The 24118-nt window shown below is 34.2% G+C and overlaps 1 protein-coding gene across 1 annotated transcript in view; it reads left to right on the plus strand.

Moving 5' to 3' along the window:
* PCLO (piccolo presynaptic cytomatrix protein) overlaps positions 1 to 24118 on the plus strand; it is a 376239-nt gene that overhangs the window by 191503 nt on the left and 160618 nt on the right. The gene's annotated exons all lie outside the window — the stretch shown is intronic.

The raw sequence follows: 24118 nt of genomic DNA on the forward strand, positions 1-24118 counted from the left end.
CTGTTTTATAATGGTGGTAATAATGTGTGCCAGCAAAAAATAATAATATATTAGAGATTGGCTTTATAATAATAAAATTCTCCTTTTTCTATGGCCCTTATTTTCTTCATTACTAATATGTTTTTCTCATCATACTTCTTTATGATTAAAATCTTGCATTTTAAAATGGAATTGTTTTAAAATAGAAAGTTCTACTTTAAAGTATTTTTCAAAATAAATGGCAGTAAAAAAAATAAAAAAAATAAATAAATGGCAGTAAAATAATTTATGATCATTAGCAGTTGAGAGGATATGATAAAAATTAAGAAAAATATATACATCATGCACATGTCAGTGAGTAAAAATCAGACATTTTAAAGTTAATCTCATCAATTTAGCATTCAGTAGTTTAACATTTCATTATAATCAAAATTCAGGATTAATTTCAAAAGAACTCTTTTCATACTAAGGGACAAAATTTAGATAAGTTATGCTAACCTTTCCATTCATATTTCAAAATATGCAAATTAACATGAGTCCAAGAAGCAGGTTTATATTCTCATTGTTCAGTAAAAGACAACTGGCAACAATCTAGCAGTGCATATTCCAGCATGTTCGTTTAACACAGGGGAGTTTCGACTTAATAGAGCATTAATTATTACTGATTATCATGTAAATAATTACTATTTAAACTGTTAGTTGAAAATCATAGAGCATTATTTAGCATTGTTAGCTTCTTTGCATTTTTTTTATTTCAGAATATTACAGGGGTACCCATGTTTTGATCACAGAGTATCTTTTGTATATTTAAGGTCAAATTCATAAGTGTGGCCTTCACCCACTATGCGTGCCTTGTACTGTTAGGTGTGAAGTTAACCAACCCCACCTTTCTGCTCCCACTTACTTGATTTCCACTGAGTTTTATTTCCCTGTGTGCAAAAAAGTGTTGAATAACTAGTTCCAATTTGGTAATTAAGTACATGTGATGTTTGTTTTTCCATTCTTCACTTAGAAGAATGGTAATTAGCCTCATCAGATATTATAAAAAATATTATATCACCATTTTTTATGGCTGAGTAGTACTTCATTGTATATAAATATCAAATTTGATTAATCCACTCATGTACTGGCATTTGGTCTATTTCCACTTCCTTGCAATCGTGAATTATGCTGCTAAAATACTCAAGGGAAAGTGTTTTTATAATAAAATGTCCTTTTTTCTTTTGTTTAAATATCTAGTAGTTTCATAGCAATTCACTATCCTTTCTATTTTGACCAGCTCTATGCTTTGCTGTTGAATATGATATATATATACACACTCTTCCAAAACATATATACACATACATTTTGATATATCTTTTTATGTTTCTACAAATTACTGATTATTTAGAACTCGACAATATGCTATATTAGTTATTACTGATTAAATGAATAAACAACTAAAATTATTATAAAATATAAATTTAGAAAAGTTGGTGTTGATTTTGACAATAAGATATAGTGACATTACAATGTATTGTGATACTTGTTTGAACATTTTATCATATTCAATATCATATGTTTATAATGAACATATATGTATATACACAACATGAACATATATACAGATACATAAAATACTTTTATAGTCTCATGTAATTAATAAAATATTTTCAAATTTATCTGCTTCGTTGAGACCCAAACTACTTACTTTCTGTAGGTTTTATGTTTATTTCATTTCATATTTTAAGGATAAGCAATCTGAAATTCAGGTCAATATGCTTTGTACCCTTGTAAAGCCAACATTAATCCATTTACATAAAATGAGCCTCTACTGTTTAACAGGCCTGATAATTTAGGTAGTTCTATTCTGTATTTCGAATTATGCGTAGAATTTAAATTAGGAGAGTATTAGACGAGTATAGTGTGATAAACTGAGTCTTAAATGAAGGGGCGAAAGAAACTGAGGTTGTTTTTAGCCTCAAACTATGAACGGGCGGGAAAAGGGAGCATTAATTTCAATTTCACCTTAAAAAACAGTTTACAAAGGATTTAAATAAATTAATTGAAAAAATAACTTGAATATAAAAAATGATTAAGAACTAGATTTAGAACTGCTATTTCAGTATTATTCTTGTTGAAAACAAAAATAAGGTCACTGCCAATTTTATAAGATGGCAAATAAATACTTAATCTGTGAAGAATAATTAGTAACTCTTTTGAGTAAATGAAAATTCAGTAAAAAAAAAAAAAAAAGATTTAATGCTAAATATGATTACCTTTGTCATTCCTTCCCAACAGAATGGTTAAATATAAGTGTATGAAAAAAATACAAATATTGTTTTGGTTCTCTGAGTAGCCATTATAACTACATGAATAAATCACTCAATTGTTTGGACCAAATTTTAATTTCTACCTAATTATCTATTCGGTAGTCTGTTCCGACATGACAGGGACAAAGCGAGTCATCGTTTTTTCAGATAAAACTCAGCCCTAATGACAGAGGTCAGTTTTCAGGCATAGGGGCTACATGAATGGTTTAGTCGTTGACTTCTGTGAACTTTGATCTGAAACCATTGCTTATAGTCCTAATTTTTGCTTTATAAAGTGTTTTATAACACTTTATAAAGTAATTAGCATCACAATATTAATTTTTCCTTTTGACATGAATAAAGGTTCATAAATTTCTTCTATGTGACATAGGTATTGAAATGATAGAAACAGTGCTAATAAAAACATGAGTGGTATCGTTAATATTTGGAAAAGAGTTATTTTCTGGTTGTTTCAACTAGATCTTCTGTTTGTGGCAAGTAGTCGGTGCTTATAAATGTTTACTTAGAAGCACAGCAACCAATAAGCTCGGGTTTCATTGATTATCCACTTAGAAAATGATCTAATCACCTATTTATTATACCTCTATTCTCATGGTATAGAATTGAAAGGAAAAATTAACCTCTTACGATGACTTTTAATAAAAATGTTGCCATGAGTTTTATCTTATGAGCCTATGAGATTTGTCTTCTCGAGGACTGCATAAAATATTTCTTGTCACCGATTTATTTTAATTTACCATTCCTTAATCAATTGTGAACAATATTGTCTTCTAAAGAACCAGATGCTTCTGCAGTTTGTATGCAATAAGGGCTATGCTCAAATACTTTCCAAAAATAAATTATTTAACTTTAATGGAGATATTTAACACAGTTTAGATTTATGAGAAAGAAATATTTCATCCACTGCAAAGATATATAAATAAAACCATCTGGTAACTATTTTAATGTCTTGTTCCAAGGTTGTGTTCTAGACTTTTGTTAGGTAGTTATTAAATCATTCTTCACATTGCTAATGATCTAAAACATCATATAGTAATCATAATTCTAATACTCTCTGCCCAAAAGTGTAGTATAATTAGAGACCTATCTTCTGCAGCATTTAAAATAAAATTAATTTTATTACAATGAAATATCAGTAAGTAAATATTTATAGGATCATTGGAATCACTACAGTCTTTATGAAGTAATAATCTGTTCTCAAAATGGAAGAATTCACTGTCAGGCAGTGCTCCAGTATTCAGCATCTGGAGTACAAAGGAATGAATATTAAAAAGCAAAAGGGAATTATGCATTTTACTTGTATTTAGGAAAAGTTTTCATGTTAATTCCTGGAAATGTTTATTAATGATTTTTATTCTACCTCGTATTGTCCACATAAATTATTTAACACATTTTCTGAAAAAGGAATGTGGTCATTTTTTCATGTATTATATGAGAACTGTAAATGATTTTTCTCTTGAAGAAGAAACAGCATGAGACAGGTGTACATAGCATTCGTGATCGTAATCGAGATGCACCATGTAAAGCTTAAATGGTAAAGATAGAAGAAAATAGTTCTAGCTGAATTCATTTGCCAATGATCCTGGCTGTTATTTTTATCTTTACTTTACCATGTTTTCATGTTCTGTAAGTTAAATCCATGTTTTTAAATGACTTCCTTATTTCTCTTTATGCTCAGCTGTCATCAGGACTTCGTTCAGCCTAGCTGAGGGTATATACACAAAAGCTGCCCCAATAAGTTTTTGAAGTAGTGACTAAAAAAAAGGATGACTTTAAATTGAGTAATAACTTGATGATGGCAGATTAAAACAAGTCCATGGCTATGTGGAAAAATAATCAAGAAAATGTAAGGTTGAATGAATCAAAAAACTAGTTAAAAAATTCATCTATATTCTCACATAGTAATATGTCTAATGAAAATGTAAAAATATTGACATTTAGAAATAAAATGTCTTCTTCTAAGGCATTAGTATTAGTCATGTTTTGTATTTTATACCCTTATAGTTAATAAATTTTTAACTTTACAACATTACAATGTTGAAATGTAATGTATCTCGAATTATTTAAACAGAATTATTCATTTCTATGTTGCTCATGGGTGATATAATCCTGTTCCAAATCTTCAGAGTCCTGGAAGAGAACAGTTCTTGAGCTTATGTGACAAGCCTAGCCCAGAGTGCTTTATGTGGTTTCCAAAGCCGTGGCTCTTAATAATTCTATCATTGGCACTGCCATCGAGAAAGACCTTAGATATCTATATACAAGGAGAAGGTAACTTTGTTTAGGTGGGCTTTGTAACTCCAGAGACCCATTAGCAAAGTTCTCAGATTTGAAATCTAATGTGGAGTTACCTTCTTATGATATAAAAATAATACCTGTTCTTTTTCAAGTATCTCGTAGAAAGAAGAACAAAACAAACTACAACTGATTTTTTTGGCTAATTATCCAGCCACATCATGATATATCCTCCAATATGTACAATACCGTATTAATGAAAGACTAAAGGAAAATTTACATGGCACTGATTAATTGCATGCAATTGAGTCTCTTTCTCACCCCTCTCCCCATATTCAGAATGGCTGAAATAGAACCAACAATATCATTGTTTCCTGGCCATTCTGGGAATGTCCTACCTTAATATTTCCCAATGAATCTTATTAGATTAGATGGTAAACTCCAAAAATTTTTATGATTTTGGGAAAGGCATTTAGATTCTAAATTTATGATGCCAACAAAGTATAATTTTCAGTGAGTTTTCGTATACATGTTTGGTAATATAATCTGCATATTAAAATGTTTCCCATTCAAAGGAATTGTGAATGCTCTTGTTAGAGAATATTCCTGTAGTTTGAGGTAGCTCACAGCAACCTCAAACTCTTGGTCTCAAGCAATCCTCTTGCCTTAGCTTCCCTAATAAATGGGACTACAGGTGCCGGCCACAATGCCCAGCTGATTTTTCTATTTTTAGTAGAGGTAGGGTTTTGCTCTTGCTCAGACTGGTCTCCTGACCTCAACCAATCCACCCTCCTCAGCCTCAAAGTGTGCTGGGATTACAGGCCTGAGCCACTGCACCTGGCCCATTGTAGGTTTTTATCTTAAGTGAAAATAAACATTTTTAAAATAAAGATCTATTTTATCAGTAAATTACATCTCTCTTCCAGTTGTCATCATGATATTTTCATTGCCAGTTTACACATGTAAATGTTTAGATTATTTGAGATACAAAGGTGTAACTATACAAAGGTTCTAGCTATAGCTTAATTTAATTAATATATCAGAATTTGTTTTGTTTAGAATATATTATCTTGCTGAGTGCACATACTGTGCCTTGATTCTTTTTCTAAGATTTTAAAACAGCTATAATTTTAAACTAAAGAAATTTTAATCATTAGGTAACTAAGTAAACATCATTAGCTGTTATAAAATTATAAAAACATTTTTATAATTTTACCCATTAAAAATCATTAATGATAGTCATATGTAGAAGCCATGTTTTAATATTATTTCATATGAAAAAGCAACTCAAAGTAATAGCTAATTTCTAAAAAAAGAAAAAAATCACAAAAATCACTTCTTTTGTGAGTGAAGTAAACATGTGTAATTATTTCAGAGGAGTGTTGGGCCACACCTCTCAAGTATTTAATCATGTGACAATCTATCATTAGAAATTTATTTCTCCAAGTAATAAATAAATCTATCTTCAAAGCAACTATTAAAATTTACATATTCTTAGAGGGACTTCATTTTCAACTTTGATGTGGAAAAATTTGCTCGTTACAAAACAGAAGAATTGGAGAGACTGAGGTGGACCATTTGTCTTGTCCTTATTTTGACAAAAAGGTTCAGAATTTGACTTCTGATATCGTCCTCAAGTATATCTTCAAGTGTTTATATATTTGTTTTTGTACATATTTGAAAGCATAATTATATAGTGTCCATATTTAACATGTATCAGTTTTGTGACCTTACTGGGAGCATTTCTTTATTTCTTTTTTTTTATATATATAAATTATTTTCGTAATAGGAGCAGACTCATCTGATATACTAGGTGACTAAGTTTTCTTTTCTAATTTTATATCCTTCTTTTTTTATTGTTAAATCATAGCTATGTACATTAGTGCGATCAAGGGGTATGATGTGCTGATTTCATATACAATCTGAAATATTCTCATCAAACTGTTCAACGTAGCCTTCATGGCATTTTCTTAGTTATTGTATGTAGACATTTGTATTCTGCCTTTAGTAAGTTTCGCCTGCACCCATTCTAAGATGCACCGTAGGTGTGGCCCCACCCTAACCTCCCCTCTCCCTTCCCCTTCCATGGCCCATTTCTAATATAGCAGGAATATCCAAAAAATGGAAATAGTCTTGGCCTGTCTTACTGCCAGTAAGCCCTGCATTTGTTGATTTAGCCATTCCTGTAAAGGGAGGCTGTGAGGGCTGGAGACGGTTTGGGAAATGGGAAGGCCTAGAAAAACACATTTTGCCCAGGGCAAGTTTGTTTTCTCAAATGCCTGTTCTTTCAGAAAGTAGCCAGTATATGGAACATTTAAGATAATTTTTACTAGAGTCTAAATGTTTATAAAATTCAAATCTCGGGATACATTTCAAAAGACAAAACTGCTAAAGTTTCAACTAAAATCTCAAATTACTATGAAGACAAGGAAGTGTTCCCTTGATGCTTAATGAAGAACCTAATAAATTATTCTTACTTCTTGGAGGGGCTAAAGGACTGGTCCCATCTTACCTGGTAGTTAACTGTCAGCCAGCAAAGAGGGAAAAAAGCTAGAGAGAGTCCTGCTGATTCCGCAACTAGTCATTTATGGGTCTTGAATCAGGGCTTTGCAACAGAAAAATAACCTAAATAGGCAAGGTGAAACAAAATAGTGAAAAGTCTGCCCAGGCTGCAGCCTCTCCAGGGAGGACTTGTCAGCAAAGATCGATTATCTGTCAAAACAATGTGAGACTAACTCAGCAAGATAAACAGACAGCTACTCAGATGCACACGTACAATAATGTGGGAAGAGTCAATAGCATGTTAGTTTTCTATTGCTATGTAAGAAACTATCTCAAAATTTATTTTTAAAAATGTAAAGGAAAGCACAAAGAGCATAAGGATTTTATTTTTTTCTCTCCAAGAATACATTTGTGTTAACAGTGCAATCCAGTGTGTTTCATCTGCAGGCGTGCTTGTCCTGTGATTCCACTCTTGGGATCTCTCACCATCAAACTGATAATCTCACCATCAAAAGTCCTGCCAGATCCTGAGCGATTTCAGCATCTGCGAGGACGATGATTTAACACATTCACCTTCTTAAATTCCAGCTCCAGTGATCATTGCTTCTCCCTCATTTTTCCATCCACTCTACGATTGCTCTTAGACCTGAAAATTATCTAACTTAAAATCATACACATCACTAACCTGTAATCCTTATGTCTGAGAGCTTCCTCATGTAAATCCCTCATCATATTTGATCTTTGTGTTTATTCTTATTCTAGTCCATTGGAACTTCTGCTTTGTCTCTGTTTACAAACTTCCTATCTCGACTGCTCTCATAATCCAAGGTTCACTGTATCAACAACCCTTTTGCCATCACTCTAATCTAATCACAGTCCAAGCAGAGAATTTAGGCGGAATGAACCCAGATATATACTTTTTCCTTATCTACCTCTGGCCTATTGAGCACCTTCAGAGGCAGGTACACCAATGGGGTTATTGAATAAAAGTTCAGTGTCACCAACCTCAATCAGACACCCCAACTGCCAAACACTCCCTCAAGGTTGAACTACTCTCCTTCCTTTCTCATTGTCTGTTCTCCTCAAACCCCTGGTAACCCTGTAATTACATCCTACATTACAGGGAAGACCCAAGCTCACTCAAATTTTAGCTACCAAATACATCATCATTTTCTATGCTCTCAAGGAATCCTCTTTGACTTTGCCCTCTCCATATACTTCATGTGGAATCAGTCATTACTTCCAATTTATGTTATGCCGAAGACTTCTCCATAGTTTCCAATCAATGTTAAATCCTGATATTTATGTCCTGGTGGAATCCCTTCTCCTTGAATGTGGGCTGCGCTTAATGACTGCTTCTAATGAGTCAAATGTGAAAAAAAAAAGGATGGGATGTCACTTCCAAGATAAGAAGTTACAAAAGACGATTTCTCCCATCTTTCTTGTACTCTCTTTCTCTGGCTGTCTTGCTTGCTTTGATAGGCAACCCCCATACCGAGAGCTGCTCTAAAGAGGCCTGCCAGGGAGGTAACAAAGAGGTCAACAAGGAACGAAGCCCAAGTACAACAGCCTTCCAGTAGCTTAACCCTGCCAATGGTCACGTGAGCATAGAGGTAGAGTCTTCCCCAGGTATGACCTTCGGTGACACCACAGCCTTGAATGGTGACTTTATCACAGGCTTGGGAGAAAAGCAAGGGACACAGATACGCCATGCTGGGATTGCTCACCCACAGAAAATACAAGATACCAAAAAAGATTTGTATTAAGCCACTATATTCTCAGGCAATGTTTTACACCTCTGACTTTTACAAATCTTCCATCCAAAATGCTGTATTTAAGAACATGATTTTAAAAATGCTTTAGTTCAAAACTCTTGATTTTGTCCATTCAAATCTTCTGCGCCATATTACACTAGTGTGTACTTGAGGGAATTCACATAACTTTGCTCTGCCTGAATTTTCTCATTTATAAAGTGGGGAAAATAATAGTGCTCACCTTATAGGGTTACTGTATGTTGAAATGAGATAACAGCAATCAAATTCTGAAATCCTTAATTTTCTATCTGTCCTGAATCTGATGCCCTGGCTATCACTCTGTTTTTTAAAGCACACTGTCTTCTCTCTTAAGAGGACCCTTAAAACCAGTCTTAATTTATTTTCCTGTTTTGATCTTTATTCCCATTCTGTTCATTCTGCACTTCAGCCAGATACAGCTTTTCATATGTCAGTTTTATCTGTCCCGTTTTTTTCTGTTCAATCGCTTCTGCTGAAATTATATTGAATCGACAGGTTATCAATTACGGCTTACAGAGCCCCTTCTAGACCCATGCCTTGCAAGCCTACCTCTCACTCTGTGTGCCCCAGCTACGTGTGAGTTACTGAATATCCTACACCCTCACTTGAGTCTGGACTTGTAGACACTTAGTGCCCCTCTCCTCGTCCTGTATTACAGCACATTTATAATTAATACTTTATGATTTAATGTCTGTATTTCTCTCTCATAAGGGGAGATAATTTATTCCTTACTTTTCTCACAAACAACGCTGAGTCACACAGTAGTGCCTTCTCAACACACGGTAGTACAAGGAACGGCATTGTGGACTGCAAAGACTTTGCATTACAGGCAGGAATATAAGGAAAGATTTAGGTGTTAAAAATAATTGGGAACTAACAAGATTTTTAAATGCCTTGAATTGCTCAAAAGCATGATACCAAAGCATAATTTTAATGTATATCCAACAAAATATAAAATTTAAGTCATAAAATATATATTATCTATCAATAATAGACATTTGTATAATGAAAATATGGCTAGTTACATTGTAATATATATATTAAAATATATGTGAGTATGCAAATAATATGAAATTTGAGAAAAAAATTTATTTTTTAAGACCTAGCATTTCAAGAGTATAAAATTAATTTCCCAATTTCTACATCCAGTGCTGCTGTGTTGACCTTGATTTTAGTAACTTTTCTGTAATACCCCAAAATGTCCTTCTTGCTTCCTTTTCAGACACTCGTTTTTCCACGTCTTCCCCTTTCTTTTTTACTGTGCTTTCTCTTTCTCTTTTATCTTATTACTCTAAGTGTTCCGTATGATTTCAATTTTTGCTATATCCCCCTCCACCCTAAGAAACCTTGTCTTCATGTGGCAAACAGCACAAAAATGTTACGTAAGTTCATTACTAAGATATTAATATTGACGCTTCATCAATGTGATTGTAAAAGAAGTCAAATGATTTTTGGATACATTCCTGATTTTTAAGTATCATCCAATAAAAAGTATATAACCTAGTAACTGTAATTCCAAAAATGTATTATCCCAGTGTATTTGGGAACCAAATTAAGCTGAAAAACTGGGGTTATAATTCTTTAGTTAAGAAATTATCTGCCACAGAAATTAGAGTTCAGGTATTCACCTGTAACCCCTTTGGACATTAGTTTCTACTTTTGTTGAAATGAGTCCAGTGCCTTTGTGTTATGCTAAACCTCTTGTGCAATTTGGTAGAAGTCAACATTTTTAGTAAATTTCATACTATTTGTAATAATAAAATTCTGCAAAAAATGTCTCCTTTTAAATACGTATGATTGTATAATTTCTTAGACTCTTTAGTGACTCTTGCTAACATGATAAAGTCTAAAGTGTGCACGGCATTCAAGGCAGGCTCTGGTGGGCCAGTCTCTAGCTTTACCTCCTGATGCTGTTTCTCCCTGCCTCTCTGCCTGTTTCTACACTGGGGGGTAGGCATTGTAGGTCCTGAGACATAAGTGTGTGAGTTTTCGTTTCTTTGCCCGTGTGTTCTGCTGCCAGAAAACCTTACCCCTGTAAACCTTGTGTTCTACCCCTTACCTTTAGAGCTCCCACACAGGCTGCCTCCTCACGTGCCACTACTGAACCTGAGATGCAGACACCTTCCTCTATAGTCTAAGAACCACATACAAGATTTATTATGAAATTTACCAGGTCAAATTACAGTTCTTGGTGAAATGTCTCTATTATTTTTCTAAGCTCTGAAAGCTGCATGAAAGCAGAAACAATACCAGAGTCATTCATCTTTATGTCACAATGGCTTAGCCCAGAAGGTGGCACCAAGTTAAGATTCAGTAAATATTGGAAAGATGGATGGATAAAGGACAAACACTTAGATATCACCAATTCCAAGCACCTACATTATACATTTAATTACATTTAAAGCAGTTCCACAGAGGAAAAAGAAAGAGGATTCCATATATTTTGGCCATTACAGTGAACTATGTCAAAGAATCTTATGGACAGAATATACTTTGTCCCTTCTTTGTGATATAGTCTCTGATTTAATAGGAAAAAGGGAAGAAAGGAAGTGGGGGAGAAATACACACACACACATACATCAAAAATGTTCACCCTAAAAAACTTCTGAGAGGGGTTTATAAAATACTTTATACAGATTTTAGGAAAAGAAAGAAATTAATCTCTTTGGGACTTTCCAGAAAATCTAAGGCAATAAATGTCACACAGGCCGGCGTCTAATGCTTCTGTCCAGTGAGGTAGAAACTAGTTTTCTGCTTGACTGCTCAGCCCAAGAGCAATGACTTTCAGCAGGAAAACAAAACAAACTGGGACGAGAGGTGCATTAAGGAAAAGCTTAAAGATGTATGATGAAACATTGAGTGCCATTTTCATAATATTAATTGGAGAATATTTTGTCTATTCTACTAGATTTTGAGAAATATCTTGTAAGGGTGCCACTTTTAAGTACATTCAATTACTTTATTTTTTTATTCTCTTATTAATGCAGTCCTATGATTTAGGTTCTCACATTTTTCTTGCCACTAGAAGCTTACAATTAGAGAAAAGCTCCTTACTTAAAACAATTTAAATTACATTTGCAAAGAGTAAGATTCTCATTCATTGCAGTGGAGATTCAAGACTTTATTGATAAAGATGTCTATAATTTTTCAGCAATTCAGAGATATTCTCAGAGGCTCATCATGGTGCTTATCTGCTGTTTTGATCCATGGAAACAGTTATTAAACTATTCTGCAGTACTTGAAGAAATTTAATGGTTTTATTTGATATATGTGAGAAATCCTGCCCTATCACAATGCCTAATGAATTGTAAATGTTTTACCAGTATTGAAAGTATTTTTTATGAGTGGTATCATTAGAACTTACTTTTCTACAGATCACTCTTCTTTTATCTTTTATATTTCTTACGTGTTTTAAAGCAATAGAAAGTATTGAGCCTTTTCATTGAACATGCATATTTTATCTCCCTGGGGGCGGTAGTGGAAGATAGAGGGAAGGTGATAAATAATGGGTCATTTTGGTAACACATTATTAATGGCATAGTGCATGGACAGGCTGCTAAATATTTCTATATTATCTAGCATTTTGTCTGAGAACTGGAAACCGCTGCTGTTTGGGCACAGGCGGGGACCCCCTGAAGATGTACCGCTGTTATCACTGACACTGCAAAGAGCAAAATGCGGCACCCAGCCGATTTAAAAGGAAGGTTGTGCAAAGGCGAGTTTTCTAACATCTGAGCCTGAGCCTCGTGCTTGCCTTCCAGCTTCCTCATTATCTCCCACCCTAATTTCCCAAATTTATTTATTTATTTTTATTTTTTTTTTGTAGAGACAGAGTCTTACTTTATGGCTCTCTGTAGAGTGCTGTGGCCTCACACAGTTCACAGCAACCTCCAACTCCTGGGCTTATGCGATTCTCTTGCCTCAACCTCCCGAGCAGCTGGGACTACAGGCGCCCGCCACAACGCCCGGCTATTTTTTGGTTGCAGTTCAGCCAGGGCCGGGTTTGAACCCACCACCCTCGGTATATGGAGCTGGTGCCCTACCGACTGAGCCACAGGCACCGCCCCCAGGAATATGCTGACCTAGGTTTATACATTTTAAAGAACTATCTTGTCTGGGCATATTTCACCTCCCTTCTTAATGCTTAAAAGGCAGAGCTCTTTTTAGATGATCTGCATACCCTAAGAATGTATGGCCAGGAACAGTAGCAAAAGAGAGTAAAGTCAGAGAATAGTATAGTGGGTATACACTGTGTATATTATTATTATCACCAGGACAAAATCAAACACTTATTTTCATGTTCAGTATAAGTATAGTTCCTGAGTCAGACAAGTTCAAATAGGGTGGGTCAAATGATCCTCAACACAATTTCTCCTCTTGAATTTTGTGTGTATTATTACACAATTAAAGGGTACAGACCTTGTCTTATTCACCATTATAATAGACTTAGAGCAGCAAGCAACTTTTAACAAAGTGTCAGCATTTACATAATTTTTCAGCCAGAGTGGCAGTTCTTACACTCTTAATTTTTCCATAGTTCTTGCAGTTGTGGAAAATTTGTCAGGGTTTTAATGAGATTAGGCTAGAAAGATTAATCTTCTGCGCTAAGCAGGCTCATTCTCATAATTGTAGACAACTGTTTTTCTCCCTGTTCTCTAGTAAAACTGTATCATAAAAAGTCTGGTTGAATATGTTTTGAATATTAGTTCATATTAATCTAACGTTTAGAAGTTTCCTGTAAAATAAATTAATTTTAGGGTCATAAAATTTTATAACAAGGCAAAATAATTCACAATCCTTATGAATTTCCTTAGATCATTACCATAACCTAGGATGTATATTTTCATAAGTTCTCCTCTCAAGGAACCAGTTTTCAGTTATCCTAAGAACTCCAGCTTTTCCCATTCAGCCTAAGGCACTGTGATACACAAATAGCAGTATTCTCTTTGTCAAGAGATATACCAAATAGCAATACATAACGATCTCTTCCTGAAAACATTATCAAGTGTGTAGTATGTCCCTCACATCAGTGGAGGGACTATTTTTCTCCCCAGGAGACATGTGGCAATGCATAGTGACATTTTTTATTGGTGTGCTGATATTATCTAGTGGAATGGAGACAATTGAATATCTTTCAATGCACAGAATAAGCCCATACAACATAGAAACATCTGGTCCAAAAATGTCATTAGTATCAAGAGTGAGAAACGTTGCTTAATTACCTGCATTGATATTGGACCAGGAGTAGCCAGAGTCTGGATGTGGTTCCCTGACAGCTTAGATTTCATGTTGCCATTTTACATTCTCATGGCCAAAACTGTCTTGGGACTATCATGGAAAAACATGAAATGTTCTGCAGAAGCAAAGCTAGATTATATCTATTGCTTCTCTGATATCTACGTGGACTGCCATATTATCACTGAAGGAAATTAAATTTGGCTGTAACAATTTTCTCTTTGACAAAGCGGCTCTGATTACTACCCAGTACACTGCACTGCAAGTCATTGCCCATGATTGCACTTTACAGTTTGATGATTTGCCCTGGCATTTCATATGGTATAGGAGTTAATTTGACCAATATGTAATAAGTAGCATTGCCTTTTCCATCTATAAAAGAAGAACATTGAATGAATTGAGATTATAATATAGATATAGCTTTCAAGGTTTGTTTTGTTCTATACATTTTATTTGCCCTTCCATTTTTTCCTCTCTCTCTCTCTTTACAACATCCTAGATATTAATGCATCACAAGTCCCAAATTAAACCAAATTAGCTTAGGTATTTCTTTGAAAATTTACATTTTATACTATTTCCTCCACTTAAAAATTGTTTGCCTCTTAAAAATCCACCTGTTCTTTAAGATCTAGGTTTCAGGTTTTGTCCTAATCCATCCTTCCTTCCTCAAGAAAGTTAACTTTTTTTACCTAGGTCCCAATATACTCTATTTGTATACACTTCTAAATCACCTCTGCCTTGTTATATGGTCAACCTTTTAAGAGGTTGTCTATCAAAATATCTTCTTTATTAATACATTTTTATGGAATTACACTGTTTGAAAAAGAATACACATTTCCATCATCTAAATGTAAAGGGCCTTCACACAGATCCTCCCTGCTTAGCTGAAAGAACAAACCTAAAATCCAATATATTATCAGGATGAATAATTATTTCTGACAGCAGATATGGCTTTGTATGTTTATAAAATTAAAAAATACATTCCTATGTCACTCCAAAGCACAGTGGTTTAGAAGTATATCTTTGATACCAACATTAAGAATAACTTAGCAGAACACTGAGATGCTTTCTTTACACAATAATTTCCCCCCCAAATTTCCAATTTATGAGTTCTTTGTAGACAAGGCATAGGTTTGTTCTATCTCATGCCTCTTAGCTCTGTTCCTTAAATATCTAGAAAAATGTATTTTAGATTTATACTAGTAACTCTTTAAATAAATTGAATTTTACAATATTATATACAGAGAGTCCACAAAGTTCGAGAACAATGAATACAGACTAACATTATGGACCCCCTGTATAATAATCGATAAATAATTGTGGTCTAGCATCTATGAATTTAAACAATAGTCCCTGTGTATTTTCACTTGTTCAACTTTGGGGGGAAAATATTGTTTTATCATGCTTAGATTGAGGTTAGAGTATTTTGACAATGAGAATAACGCATGCGCATATATTTAGAGTACTTAGTATAGTTTGTTCACCACATATCTCATTTAGTATTATTTTTATTTATATTCCTGACACCTCAGAACAAGCAAGAATTCCTTTACTTTGCCATACATAAATGGTATAAACTGCATGATGTAACTGAAATCCCCTGAATAAAATGTCATTTAAAATAACTTCAGACTATGTATGTAATAGTAATTTGAAACCAATTGATCACCAGCTACACTCTCACCCGAGAGAAAAACATAATTAAATTCAAGTGGGGCAAAGAAGGAGGCTGGATTCCATGGGTAAGGGCTTGAGTACTACTTGAACTTGACCTAACAAACCCAAACAATATAACCTAATTATTCGTACCCTCTTATTAATCTGAAATAAATAAATAAACAAAATAACTGTAGACAGCAAAAGTTATCGTGGAGGTTATTTGCGTGTTATCCCAATTGCCTTCTTATTATTTCTGTGGTATTACAATCTATAATTAGCCATTTCTCCAGTCCCCCTTAAGCCTCCGTTCTACTGTTATATTTCTTGTGCCTTTCTCTTTGTCTACTATTTACAAAGCTATTTTGTAATGCTTTGAATTTATATATCTAGTATATTTATCACAATGTTTTTTCAGATTAGGGGCCCTAGATCTATCTGAAAACAACTTTTACTAACCTGGCCAAAAGGGAAGACATTATTAAACACCATGTTTTTTCCTAGACATCATGCCTTCCAGCTACATCACCTTAAGTCATGATAAACTTTCTTTTATTCATCTCTTCATCTTTCTAAGTAAATTATATGGTTTTGTTTTTCTCTGTCTTGGAGTTCTGAACTCTTATGTTATATTGATTTAATTTGAGTTAAATTAATTTTTTGTGATCTTAAAAAATCTGTTCTTTCACAATTATAAGTTGGCCAAGCATCACTTCAAATTCTCCATTTTATATTTCTGTCTGACCTTTTTTAGCAAAAAATTTTTTTATAATTTTATTTTTTTAATTAAGTCTATTGTACATAGATCATAAATACATTTAGGCCCATTTCAGTGTGTCGATTATTTGTACAGATTGGAGTGCTTAAATCATACTACTCAACATAGCTTTCATCTCATTTACCCAGTTATAGCATTAGGACATTGGTGTTCTACACATGATAGAACCAACTTGTACTTGCAATGTGCTCCATAGTTGTGGCCTCCCTACTATCCCCTACTATAGCTCCCACCTCTTCCCCATCCCTCCCCATCCCCTTCCCTCCTTCATCATAGCCTAAAGTTGTGTTTCATTTTTCATATGCAAGTGTGAGTTATTATGAATTGGTTTCACAGTAGTGCTGAGTACATTGGATAATTTTTTTTCCATTCCTGAGATACTTTGCTAAGAAGAATATTTTCCAGCTCCATCCATGTAAACATAAAAGAGGTAAAGTCCCCATTTTTTATGGCTGCATAATATTCCATGGTATACATGTACCACAATTTATTAATCCATTCATGGGTTGATGGGCACTTGGGCTTCTTCCATGAGTTGGCGATTATGAATTGAGCTTCAGTGAACAATCTGGTGCAAATATCTTTATTGCCAAATGATTTTTGGTCCTTTGGGTATACACCTAGTAGAGGAATTGCAGGATCAAACGGCAGGTCTACATTTAGATCCTTGAGAGTTCTCCAAACTTCCTTCCAGAAGGAACGTACTAGCTTGCATTCCCACAGTGTAGAAGTGTTCCCTTTTCTCCACATCCATGCCAACATCTGTTGTTTTGGGATTTTGTGACATGGGCTACTCTTACTGGAGTTAGATGATATCTCAGAGTAGTTTTGGTTTGCATTTCTCTGATGATTAAAGATGATGAGCATTTTTTCATGTGTCTGTAGACCATGCGCCTGTCTTCTTCAGAGAAGCTTCTGTTCATGTCTCTTGCCCACAATGAAATGGAATCACTTGTTTTTTGCTTAGTAATAAGTTTGAGTTCTCTGTGGATTCTGGTTATTAGACCTTTGTTGGTAGCATGACTTGCAAAAATCCTCTCCCATTCTGAGGGCTGTCTATTTGCTTTACTTAGTGTGTTCTTGGCAGTGCAGAAGCTTTTCAGTTTGATCAGATCCCAGTAATGTATTTTTGATGTTGCTTCAATTGCCCAGATGTCTTCCTCATGAAGTATTCTCCCAGGCCAATTTTCTCAAGCATTTCCCCTGCACTCTCTCTAAGAATATTTATACTTTCATGTCTTAAGTTTAAGTCCTTTAACCAGTGAGAATCAATTTTTGTTAGAGGAGAAAGGTGCGGGTCCAGTTTCAGTCTTCTACAAGTTGCCAGCCAATTCATCCAGCACCATTTATTGAACAGGGAATCTTTCTCCCAATTTATATTTTTAATAGGCTTATCGAAAATCAAATGACGATGTGTGTCTGGGTTCACCTCTTGGTCTTCAATTCTGTTCCATACATCTACCTCTCTGTTTTTGTACCAGTACCATGCTATTTTGATCACTATCGATTTATAATAAAGTCTCAAGTCTGGAAGCGTGATTCCTCCCGATTTGTTTTTATTTCTGAGTAATGTCTTGGCTATTCGAGGTTTTTTCTGTTTCCATATAAAATGAAGTACTATTTTTTCCAGGTCTTTAAAATATCTTTTTAGTAAAATTAATCCTGAAACAAAGTATACCCTTCGTGTCCACACACTTAAATTTAAATGTCTAGGTTCTTAACAGTTTTACACTTTGAGTCTCTGTATAAATTTGCTTAGCAAAGTGCTTTGAACAGAAGAGGCACTTAGTAACTTCCTAAGTGAATCGAATTGCTTTGTATTTTAGGGAAAATAGGAAAGAAAATAGTATGCTGTGAAGGAAAAAGGATGGGACGAATGATCGTATTTAAGATTTAAGCCAAACTATGACACATGCCAATAAAGAACTGAAGTTTGTATGTGGAGCTCTTGGATTCTTCTTCCCACATCCTCCTTCATTGTTTAAAACAGACTGGTTTTTACTTCTCTCATGTAGCCATTCATGTTCCCTGTGACTCCTGTGGCTTTTCAGTGGGCACCTTCTGAGAACAGAATTTCAAACTGTCAAAGCAGCCTAAAACCTTCTTTCTTTTATTTTCTTTTTGTTTTCTTTTTGTTTGTTTTTGCTTCGGCCAGCCTTTTGAAGCTGTGTAAAATAGAGACCTAAATTTTTAAATCTAGATTTTTCTACTTTTGAACAAAACAGAGGTTCCCACAATACCAGACCTCTAGTTCTACATGATAGCAATCTTCTAGGGCCAGCTGTGACATATGGGACTTAAACTCAGTACATCCACCTCCATTTTCTTTTTTTTTTCTTACAATTGTTAATATTCTTTATTAAAAAATCAAGATTGTGTGCATTTATGGGATACAATATGATGTTTTGATATAAGTATACAATGTGAGAGGATTAAATCAAGCCAATTAACATGTCAAACCCAATAAGTGTGTAATGCTATCTTGTTGGGTTTTTAACTTGTATTTTTTTTTAATTGTTGGGGATTCATTGAGGGTACAAAGAACCAGTTTATATTGATCACCTCCATTTTCTTAATCTCATATTAAGCTGCCTCACACAAGTTGCCTTTAGGCTCCTGTAGGCTTTTGCTTCTGCCGTAGTCAAAATAATCCTCCGTTTTCATCCCTAGTAGAACTTCCCTGATGTGACTTATATTTTATTATAAGGTTTTTTGTATTCTTTTTTTTTTTTTTTTTTTGTAGAGACAGAGTCTCACTTTATGGCCCTCGGTAGAGTGCCGTGGCCTCACACAGCTCACAGCAACCTCCAACTCCTGGGCTTAAGCGATTCTCCTGCCTCAGCCTCCAGAGCAGCTGGGACTACAGGCGCCCGCCACAACGCCCGGCTATTTTTTGGTTGCAGTTTGGCCGGGGCCGGGTTTGAACCCGCCACCCTCGGTATATGGGGCCGGCGCCCTACCGACTGAGCCACAGGCGCCGCCCGGTTTTTTGTATTCTTAATTATTATGAATGCATAATAATTGCACATATATATGGGGTAGATTTGATACTTTGATACAGGTATATAATGTATAATAATTAAAGCAGAGAAATTGGGATATCCATCACTTCAGTCCAATAATTTATCCAATATCCATCACATTAATCCATCACTTCAAATGATTGGATTGAAGTAATGGATATCCCAGTTTCTCTGCTTTAATTATTACACATTATATAAATCACAATTTTGATTTGTTAAGAAATTCTAAGACTACTCTTTTAGTTATTTTTAAATGTCTGATAAATTCTTCTTAACCAGAGTCAATCTATTGTGTTACCAAACACTAGGTCTTGTTCTTTACATCTAGAAGGGGATAAAGAGGAGGTTGGGGATTCTGATGTTTTACCACTACCACCAACTTAAAAGTAATTCTGACAACATTGTTATAGTCCAAAGAACTCCATAATGGTGATAAATTCAAGTCCTAAAGAAGCCCAGTTTAAAAGTTATATTTGGACTCGAAAGTCAGTTCTTTTCAAACTGCACACTACATTAATTATATATTATATCGATGTGCAACATAGACTCTTACCTGCGGTGTTAAAGTAATATAATGTGGGACAAACCTTGATCAATCCTTATATACTCTTTTGTGTCACTATAAATACTAGCTATAAATCCTGCGCCTAATGCAAAGCCCGAGGAAGAAAAGGGAGCAAGCAAAATTTTCATTTGGTATTATTCTTTCTTTGGTACATCTTTTTTTGCACATTATCGTCTTAAATGCTCACTGTTAGTAATCCAATATATAAAAAAATGTGTCCCAATCCCTTTTCCTAAGTCAAAAGTTATAGATATTAGAACTACCGTAAGAATCTAGCAGTCCTCCATTAGTATATGTTAAAAGTAGATGTTATTATCTGTATTGAAAACAAAATATACTCTTATAGTTCTAGAAGTGTTCACATAATTTTAAAGATGTTCTTTACATTGCGAGATGCCAAAAGATAACAGTAATGCAGTAGCTGCTAATCATCGTTTTTATGCCCATGCCCAGCACATGATAGCCAGTAATTTTTTTTTTTTTTTTTTTTTTGGTGAAGGGATAAATCAATGAATGGACTTGATTGAAGGATATCTTGATTTGCCAAATAGATAAAATTGATTTCTAACATTTACGTCTATGGAATTCTACTACCTAGAAATCCGATGACTTTGATCGTTTTATCTTTGCTTTGCTTTGCTTTTTTTCAAAATAATTTCCTTTATTTCTCATCACCAATGTGCATTTGAAAATATCTATTTGAATAGCTAATAAGAAGGCTTTTACCACAATAAGGTTTTCACATCCACTTGGAGTCTTCTGATAGGATGTTATAAAGGGCTCATCTGTAGAAATGCACCTGTTGTCACTTAGAATATCTTTACATTTGATAACAATGTAATTATAGAATACTCTCTGATGGTGTCAAGATATTACCTCCTCAATTAACCTGGGATTGGGAAACTGGTTTTATTGGAAACTATTTAAGCTTGAAAACAATACTGCTTTCTCGGCAGTGCCTGTGGCTCAGGGAGTAGGACACTGGTCCCATATGCCGGAGGTGGCGGCTTCAAACCCAGCCCCGGCCAAAAACCACAAAAAAAAAAAAAAAAAAAAAAAAAACAATACTGCTTTCTCTCTGAAGACATAATCCCTTTGATTTGGGGGGAACTGAAGCTAAATGTTAAATTTTAAGCATTCAACTTTGTTGTGATATAGAATTTTCTGTCAGATAATTTTATTGAAACAAATACTCTGTGCTTTGGTCATTTCAGACACAAGGACTTTGACCAAGTACGTGTATATATAGTGCTTTTTCTGGGCCAATAGCTAGTCTAGGTTCTTATGTTAATGCATTTACTTTTTAGACAAACCAGATATCTAAGAATAAATATTAACCACCTTTTACATATAACTGAGGCCCAGGGAATGTAAACAAATTGATACAGGTCTCAGAAAGGACAGAGCTCTTGGACTGAAACTCTGTAGAGCCTGCCCTGAAAGAGTACATTTTCAGTTACTACGTACTGCCTTGGATTTGTGAGGAATATGGCTGAGACCTTGGCAAGTCTGCAAATTTGTGACTGTTTGTGTACTTGGGGTAAAAGCTATTGTGTTACAAAGCTATTTAGATTTCTAGGGACTGAGTGGTCAGTTACTCTAATTAAGTATCTTGATTCTACCAACCAGCTTTATACTCTTATTTCCATGATTCATAACCATGGCTCATAAAATGGTAATTAACATAAGTCCTGGATCATTACATATTTGTAAGCATGGAAGATAGTTAGGAGGCCCCAATACTTAGAATGCGTCTTTAACGTAGGACTTTATTTTTCTCAAAAAAGTTAAGTTTGGTAAGCCTGTTCTTTCCAATGAAAATATAAAGAGTTAAACACAAAGTTTAACTTTAATGCAGTAATCAGTAATGCAGAAAATATATAGAGTTAAATACAAAGTTTAACTTTAATGCAGTAATCATTTTTTGTTTCTTCATATTATATACTCTCATTTTTTTCGGTGAATTCTGAAAATTTCACTTTTTGATTCAGAACTTTTAAAAATGGCCACAAGTCCTTATTTTATCTTTACATTTCTTTTTTTTTTTCTTCTTTTTTTTTTTTTTTTGCAGTTTTTGGCCAGGGCTGGCTTTGAACTTGCCACCTCCTGCATATGGGGCCGGCGCCCTACTCCTTTGAGCCACAGGCGCCGCCCTCTTTTCATTTCTTCATTTTTTCATTTGAAAATATTTGCATTCATTTAATGAGTATTTTTTATTGCAGATTAATCTGAGGCTACAAATGATTAGGTTACATTGTCTGCTTTTCTTTTTTTTTTTTGTACCAGAATGTTTATTGCAGCCCAATTCATAATAGCTAAGTCATGGAAAAAGCCCAAGTGCCCATCGATCCACGAATGGATTAATAAATTGTGGTATATGTATACCATGGAATACTATGCAGCCTTAAAGAAAGATGGAGACTTTACCTCTTTCATGTTTACATGGATGGAGCTGAAACATATTCTCTTAGTAAAGTATCCCAAGAATGGAAGAAAAAAATACCCCTCTACCTACCCCCCCACTTTCCCACTTCCCCCTATTGTTAAGTTGTAGCTGGGTTATAGCTTTCATGTGAGAGTCCCAAATTAGTTTCATTGTCTGCTTTTCTAAGATAAAGTTCAAGTTGTAGCTAAGCCCTTCACCCAGGGGGTGTGCTGTATAAACTTACATTGTGCACATTAGGTGGGAGTTTATCAATCCCTCTCCTGCCCCCTTTTGCCGGTTCCCTCATTCCCCCTCCCCCTGAAACGAATATATTTGTGTTTAGGGTATTACAATATTTCTAAGAGTTAAATTTAAAAATGGACTTGCCTACCAAGAAATTTATTTTTATCCTACTTTTTCCAATTTCTAGTAACAATTTCTGTTTTGTATGCTTTCTTTACACCAAGTTAACATTTATTTTTATTAACCTGGATGTTTTTGTTAATCAATGGATGTTTTTAACTCCCTTTGATGGGATGGAAAGTCTTTGCTTTGAAATATCTTGAAATGTCAATGCCTTAACACTTCTAGACTAAATTAAATATAGTTTTATCAAACCATTTCACAATAACCATATAGTATAGGTAAACATTTTCTTTTTCTATTGTTTCAGGTTAATTTGAGGGTACAAAAATTAGATTACAATGTTTGCATTTGTTAGGTAAAATTCTCCTTATAATTGTGTCCCACTCCATTAAGTGGGAGTATATAAATGCTTCCCCCTCCTTCACCTCCCTATCTCCTCCTTCCCACCTAAAATTGATTTGAGATTCTCTCTTATGTGGGCATGTATTAGATCATTTGCTGGCTTCACATTAGAATTAAGTACATTGGATTCCTGCTTCTCCATTCTTGTGATATTTTACTAAGAATGTGTTCCAGCTCTATCCAGGTTAATACAAAAGATGTAAAGTTTCATCTTTTTAATGGCTGAATAGTATTCTATGGTATATATATATACACCTCAGTTTGTTAATGCATTCTTGGGTCAGTGGGCATTTAGGTTGTTTCCACATTTTGGTGATTGTAAATTGAGCTGCAATAAACTGCAGAACCTATTCCAAAACATTTTCAATTTACAGATTCTTATCATATTCCATGGTATACATATGTAATGTTCAGCCTCCTATTGAACACCATTATATTCAGAAGATTGAAAAGGTTATTGTGAAAAAACTTTTTAAAAAATAGTGTATATATCTGTATTGGTATTTTAGAAATTTTAAAATTAACATAATATGACATCTCAGTTTTTATTTTACCATAAAAATATTAAAAGATTAAATATAGAAAATTAGTCCGAATTATGCTTTTTTGAAGAGAGAAAAAGGACATTAGAAAATTTGAGGATTTCCTTATAATACATTCCAGGACCAAAATAGAAATGATAGCTACTCCAAGAAGTAAACATAGGAATAGGAAAATAGATGTAATTATTGAATTTAACATAGTGAATGAACATCTTCAACAAATGCAACTTAAATTTTAAATGTTAACACAAACATTTTTGGAATGGATTTAATAAATCTTATATATATTAATTTAATTGGAAATT

The sequence above is a fragment of the Nycticebus coucang genome, chromosome 11 (assembly GCF_027406575.1).
Source record: "Nycticebus coucang isolate mNycCou1 chromosome 11, mNycCou1.pri, whole genome shotgun sequence".
Classification (NCBI taxonomy): Eukaryota; Metazoa; Chordata; class Mammalia; order Primates; family Lorisidae; genus Nycticebus; species Nycticebus coucang.